The sequence below is a fragment of the Apium graveolens genome, chromosome 7 (genome assembly GCF_009905375.1).
Source record: "Apium graveolens cultivar Ventura chromosome 7, ASM990537v1, whole genome shotgun sequence".
NCBI classification, from domain to species: Eukaryota; Viridiplantae; Streptophyta; class Magnoliopsida; order Apiales; family Apiaceae; genus Apium; species Apium graveolens.
The window spans coordinates 208,006,711-208,014,697 of NC_133653.1; the positions used below are offsets into that span (position 1 = coordinate 208,006,711).

General features: G+C 32.4%; 1 pseudogene; it reads left to right on the forward strand.

Annotated features, from left to right (window-relative positions):
• The window catches only part of LOC141674419 (serine carboxypeptidase-like 40), a 37,661-nt pseudogene extending 33,675 nt beyond the window's left edge, over positions 1 to 3,986 (forward strand).
• The last annotated feature ends 4,001 nt before the right edge of the window (positions 3,987 to 7,987 follow it).

Consider the following 7,987-nt stretch of genomic DNA (forward strand, 5'->3'; position numbering starts at 1 on the left):
TTTATTATTTCATTTTTTTAATAAAGACTACGCATGTGGCACATGCGGATTCACTTTTTGTATTTTTAGTGAATACGCATGTTGAACATTCGTGTTCTTCTTAAATCAAAAAGTGAATACGCATGTACTTTTTATTAAAATTTGAAAGGTCGACTACGCATCCCTGAAATGCGTATTTCGTGGGTATTTTGGGCGGTTCGCGCGCATTTGGGCATTTTGGGCAGTTGAATGTGAAAAGTGGTGTATTTTGGACATTCTTTCAATTATGAGTATACACCATTACTATTTAAAACTCATACTTTCCTATACGTTGTGCACCTAAAAAATATGTTAACACATTCCTAAACAAATTTTTAAAAAATATAATCTAATTAAAAAAATTAAATCATGAATTTCATATAACTATAAACTTAATGAATTATTATACAACTTTATTTTTAATCGCACTCAACTTATATTTTACCTCTTTTGTAAGGAAACAAACACTTCCAAAATTAGTTTTAGAAATTCAAATTATAATATAACAAAATAGTTAATAAATCTAGAAAACATTAAAAAAAATCAATATTAAAAAACAATAATACCAAATCATCCACATACGAGGACTTTTAAAATTTTTAGCTATTTAAATTTTGAATATTAAATAATATAATACATACAAAATAATACGTAAATATTATTCTAATATAAGCGAAACATGATTTCGTTTGGTCGGTTGGTTATTATGTTAAAATCTTGCAAAACAAAATTTAAACAAATATAATTTAGTTAAAAAAATCATGTATCTAATATAATTCAAACTCTATTAATTTTTATTCAATTTAATTTGTAATCGCACTCAACTTCACTCTTACCATTTTTGTAGGAACCAAACATCGTCAAAATTAATTTTTTTTAATTCAGATTATAATATAACAAAATAAATAATAAATTAAAAAAAATATTAAAAAATCAATATTAAAAGAACACCAACTATCCATGACTCCCGCTTTCCTATAGGTTATCCGTGCCAGTGAAGGGACATATATAACTATTTAAATTTTGAATTCTTCAATAATATAATATATATATATAGAATAATACGTAAATATTTTAAATTCATTAATCTTAATAATATATAATTATTTTTTTTAAATTTTTTTTATAAAATAATTAAATTACAAATATTATAATTAGTCCGTGCATAGCACAGTTATAGGTTAGTATTTATAAAAGGGAAATGTACCATTGAAGATAAAAAAATTTTACATAATTTTTATAATTTTTATTTATTTTTTATTTATAATATATATTAATAATTTTTAGTTAAGAGTTTGATATGGTTGAAGATACTGGCGCAAGGCATCAAGTGCCAAGCTATCAGCTAAGGAGTGCTCTGCAACTTATAAATCACTTCTTCAAGGGAACCCTTTACCTTATAAATTACCATAAGAACCTACCCTTAATTTACTTACCTTAACTTAGTTTAACGGTCTTAGTGTCCGTTTGGAAAAGTTTAAAATAAATAACTTATAACTTAAAATAAATAAGTGTTAAATAAGTGATAAGTTGATAAATACTTATAAGTTTATAAGTGTTTGGTTAAACTTACTTATAAGTCAGATTTTTTTTTTACTTAAATGAATTAAAATATATAATTATTAAATACAATTATCTTAATTCATGAATTTTAAATTAAAAAATATTTTAAAATTTTACTTTAAACTCAAAATTTTAAAAAAAAAGTGAAAAAATACAAATAAGTTGAAAAAAAGTATGTCATCGCTAACATTTAACTTATCAGCTTATAAGTTGTAAATTTAACTTATAAATTGGGTCGACAAACACTCGTCGATAAGTTGTTGCGGACTTATAAACCAATAAGTTAGCTTAATAGAATTCCCAAACCCGCCCTTAGTAAAAAATACACTTGATGTAGTACATTACTAAGAGGTTAACAAAGTTTAAATAGTAAATAAAGTTCTATATTGTACTTACTGTAACGGTCTTTGTGGTAAAACACAGTGTATGTGATAGATAGAATAAAATCAAACCCAATCATAACCTCTTAATAATACTGTATATGAACTATAATGTTTATGATTGTGTTTGATCTTGATGCAGTCGATTAAATGAACTGTATTATATACTTCCTTTTATAAAAAATGACAAATGCTCGTATACAAAATTGGTAACAAGAACTCTCCATGCAGTCATATGCAAACTAATAGTAAATATGTGAACAATGGCAAAAACCAAAACGATGGCAAAACACATCTTACCAGTCCTATTGCTTCTCATATTGTCTCTTTCATTAGTTCATGCCCATAGGAAAAAACAAACTGGTGCTCTTAACAATCTAGTCAGAACTAAGCTTAAGAATAGAGAATTCTCGCTTATTGACACGAGCAACTTTGAGCCATACTTGCATGTTCAAGATGTTAAGGGTGTTTCAATTGATGATTCCGAGGAGAAAGACAAGATTGTGAAGTTGCCAGGACAGCCACCTGTTAAGTTTGATCAGTATGGTGGTTATATTACTGTTAATCAGTCTGCGGGTCGAGCTCTTTATTATTATTTTACTGAAGCTGAACAAAATAAGGAGTCTCTGCCTCTTCTTCTTTGGCTCAATGGAGGTAAGAGTACTGATCCTAAGATTTAAATAAACTTGCTTCAAATCCAATTTGGCATTGTAGGTCGGAAATCCAGTGATCAATGACGAGACAGATAAAAAGGGAATGTTTGATTATTTGGAAAGTCATGCTCTCATTTCGCATAAAAATTTATTGGAAATATACAGATACTGTGACTTCTCTACTCATAATGCTACTTCAAATCCCAAGTGTAGTATTGCAGAGTTTGCATCTCATGACCTGGTTGCATATATTGATGTTTATGGTATTTATTCTCCTGTTTGCAACAGCGATGGACTTCTAACCAGAAAGCCAAAGAAAATATCGGTAACTTTTTCTCTTTTTTGCCTTTTGCATGACAGTAAAGCACAACATGGTACTAAATATATTAAGCTAGACTCCCACAATATTTATGTGTTTTGCTGCAGTACGAAGTCGATCCTTGCATTGGTGATTACACATACGCTTATTTAAATCGACCTGAAGTTCAAGAGGCTCTCCATGCCAATGTCACAAAACTTGATCATACTTGGGAATTTTGCAGGTAGACCTTCTTTCAGTATTTATCCATACATATGAGCTAGTCTGGCAAACACGCATGCATGATTAATGATTTTACTAAAGTGAGGTTTGTTTACAACAAAAATGACAGTGGTATCATCAGTTATATGACCAGCACATCTACGGTTATTCCCCTGCTCTAAGAGTTTATGGCTAATGGTCTTCGTGTTTGGATTTTCAGGTAAAAATAAAGATTATAACATTAACGTATCCATGTTGCTACCACTAATCCCTGAGTTCAGTCAATACATGTTTGTGTTTCTTGTCATGAAACTCAGATTCTACATTTGTTTGGCAATACAGCGGCGACATAGATAGCGTAGTACCAGTTACCTCAACCAAGTACTCGCTAGCAAAAATGAAACTCCAAGTGAAAACGTCGTGGTATCCCTGGATAGTCAATCAGCAGGTTATTTTCTTTCTGAGATTACCAGTTTTGTCGGATTTATTTGAACTTATTTCAAATGCCAGATTTAATACAGATGACAAATTGACAGATATAGGTGTTGAATATTTGGTTTAAATCTGTAATAGGTGGGAGGGTTCACAGAAGTTTATGAAGGGAACTTGACATTTGCAGTGAGAGGAGCAGGGCATGAAGTTCCAAGCTATCAGCCGAGGAGTGCGCTCTTGCACTTATAAGCCACTTCCTTAATGGAACCCCTCTACCCTCACCAAAATAAGTCTCTTTATACCAGGAACCTCTTCTTGCTTGTATGCTCTTGTTCTCTATCACTTCCTCTGATTTTCTCGTTGTGGCTGCTTATAAATTTTATACCTTCAATATATATTCATCGCCATGTTTCAGCTTTAGTAATTTCTCTTAAACCGCCATGAAAGACTTGATCTAATTGTGGTCCTCTAATTTGAATACTTCTTTTTATACAAATCTTAAAGGCGGAGACAGAAATATTATCGAAGGGGAGCCAAGAAAAAAATTACTCACAGAAAACCACAAGCACGAGTGAAGCATCATAACAGTGTCTTTGCCTTGATATATGAACTAAATAAGCACAAGGAACATATTTTGATGTCAAAACAATGATCCTAATGATCTGGAATACATAATGAATCCAGATGTTACGGTGCATCCGGGCCACATAATAAGTATCGGACAAGGAATCCGTCATGGATTAAAGGACTAAGCAATATATAATGTACTCGGGTGTCAGAACTCCAGCAAAAGCCTGACATGACGGCATGAATATTGATAATGAAAATGATTATCTGTCACATTTCACGTGTTCGCCATCGCCATTCAGCACATCACGTACCTGTACCTCATCTACGCCTCAGCAGTCATGCCAAGAAACCGTCCAGATTTTGAGGTAAGGGCAACTCCAAGAGTGACTGGGTTTTTTGGTCAAAATCTCGCCTAAATTTGGAGTTGGACAACTCTCTATTCCGGTCTAAATTTTGGTCCAAATTCATATATTAATATTTTATTCTATCAACTATTAATATATTGCTATTTTAATGATTGATATTAATTCAAATACATATTAATTCAATTGGACGCCAAACGAATAATATCATTTTAATTTCAAACTTAATAAATTTATTAAATTAGAAAAACATTACACTTAAACAAGAAAATGAAGAAAAAAATAATATATAAATAACTAAAAGAAAAATAACAAAGATTAAACTACTTTGAATTAGTATATTGTTCCCACAAATGCATTATTAATTTGAATTTTTAATGTATTATTAATTTGAATTAAAACAATTCATGGTGTTTAATATATTTTTGTTAAATAACTATTATATATATAAGTGAAAATTAAGAAATATAATTAAAAACTACTTATTACATATATATATATATATAATAACATTCAATCAACAAATTAACAAATATATAAAACCAAAAAGTTAATATTTTATTATTAAAAAGATTTAGGCCGGTTTCACCGGCCTAAATTGAAATTGTTGGGTAGATTTGGACCGAAATCGGTCCAAATTTGGGTCGATAGGCCCCTCTTGGAGATGGCCTAACATCCCAGAACCTAATCTTTGGCCTATAAATAGTCCAAGGGGTAGCGGTGCTACGATACCTTCAATTTGGTAACCACACCGATATATACATACACTCTTTTTTGCCTATCCTTCCTTCCTTCCCACACTTATTCTCAAGCCGTGAGACGTGTGGGCATAGTTTTGCAGGAGACATGAAGGAGGACGTATGACGTGCTGAGCGTTATTAAAAATATTATCATTTTTACTTTTAAAAAATTCTTCTCAACGTGTGTCACTAAAATATCATTAAAACAATCATTCCATGTTCCAAACCAAACATACCCAGCATATCCCGCAAAAGCAGGGTCTTCAAAAGAATGGAGAGGTTATTTCCCAAAAGACCCCCGACTTGTGTGTGAACATGTGTAAATATAGAATATAACTATAAAAAGATATAATACGCAATACATAATAGTGACTGTTTGTAGTCACTTTTATCCCACATAAAAACACTTTTGATATCTTCAACCCAATCTTGGTTAAGAACACTCGCAGAACTTCTAATGTGTAAATCAAATAACTCCCTATTCGAAAAAGATCTACCAAAAAATGATTAGTGCCAACAGGGTGTTGGCCCCAAATATCACTTTTTGGGGGAAAATGACCTTCAATGTCACTTTCTAAATAATTGGCCCCAAATGTCACTCAAAAACGGAATTTCGTATCATGTTTTTCTTTTAATGAAAAACGGAGTTGCGTGTTCCGTTTTGATTTTTTTTTTCAAAAAAAATAATTTGAAAACGCAACTTCAATTCATGTTTATGGGGGCAAAACACAATCCCAGGATGAGTTTTTTATATTAACTCATTTTGGACCTGCGTTTTGGTTTTTTCGCATCCTGAGGAAAACTCGGTTAGAAACTGCGTTTTTACGAAAAATTCAGTTTGAAACGTCATTTTTATATCCATAAACAAAAGACGAAACCGTGTTTTTGATGAAACAATTTCGTATCATGTTTTTCTTTTTAATGAAAAACGGAGTTGCGTGTTCCGTTTTGATTTTTTTTTCAAAAAGAAAATTTGAAAACGCAACTTCAATTTATGTTTATGGGGGCAAAACACAATCCCAAGATGAGTTTTTCATATTAACTCATTTTGGACCTGCGTTTTGGTTTTTTTTCGCATCCTGAGACGTTTTTACGAAAAACTCGGTTTGAAACGCCGTTTTTATATCTATAAACAAAAGACGAAACTGCGTTTTTGACCGAAACAAATTCCGAAATAGCGTTTTCATCAAAAACACGGGTTGAAACCACATTTTTACACAAAAACACACAACGAAACTGTGTTTTTCTTTTATTTAAAAAAATTAAAAAAATTGTTATAGAAAAACTCAACACGAAACTGCGTTTTTCGTATATTTTGAAAAACTTCACCCGAAACCCCGTTTTCAAGTGACATTTGGGGCCAACAATTTAAAAAGTGACATTGAGGGCCATTTAACCCCAAATAGTGACATTTGGGGCCTTTTTTCGTGCGAATAATATATGAAACCCAGAATACAATAATAATAGAATTAAGTACCTTGACAGAATGAATAAACTGACACTATATGTTACTAACACTGTATTCTACTAACCCCTCAAAATACAAGATTAATCTATCCCATAAGTTAATCAACCACTCTAATTCGAGGCCTCCATGACCTTCTATCTAATATCATATCCCCCGAAGGTTTAAACAATGCAAATATAGTGAAAGTAGGTTATCCCAAGTTCTTCTCGGTTTTCCTTTCCTTCTCACACCCGCCAACACTAAACCTTCAACTCTCCGCACTAGAGCCGTTATACGCCTCCTCCGAACATGTCCAATCCATCGCGGTCTACCTTCCCTTACTTTTTTTATTATAGATGCAACTCTTAATTGCCTTCTGAAAAAATCCATCGGCAATCTATCTAACAAGGTGCGACCACAAATCCAACGCAACATCCTCATTTCCGCTACCTCTAGGCGTTATTCTTGGGCCTTCGTTACCGCCCAACATTCCGCCCTATACAATAAAGCTGGTCTAATCGCCCTTCGCTAAAATATTCCTTTTAATTTTAAAGGAATTTTTTTATCACACAGTACTCCTGAAGCAACCCTCCACTTTAACCATCCAGATTGGATACGATGAGAAACATCGGCATCTATCTTACCATCTTTATGAATCATAGATCCCAAATACTTGAAATTTTCTTTCGGAACTAATAAATGCTCTCCAATTCGAACATCAATCCCCTCTTCATCCAGTTCGTTACTAAAATTACACCACATGTATTTAGTTTTTGAATGACTAACACGGAAGCCCGAAATCTCCAATGTAACTCTCCATTGTTCTAACTTCTCATTAATCTCCGACTTTTTCTGATTATTAATAACTATGTCATCCACAAAAAGCATACACCACGGTACAACATCCTGGATTCCTCTAGTGAGTACATCTATAATTATTGCGAATAAAAATGGACTTAATGATGATCCTTGATGAAGTCCTATCTTGACCGGAAAATATTGAGTATCACCAACAGGTGTCCTGACACAAGTCAATACTTGAGAATACATTTCTTGAATTGCCATCACATATATCCAGGACACACCTTTACTCTCCAAACTTGTCCAAATTACGTTGCGCGGAACACTATCATAATCTTTTTCCAAATCTATAAACACCATGTGCGGGTCCATCCTACGTTCCCTAAATTTCTCCATTAAATGCCTAAGAAGATGAATCGCCTCCGTTGTCGACCTTCCAGGCATGAAACCAAATTGATTTTCAAACACTGTAACCTTGCTTCTAAGCCTAATTTCAATCAC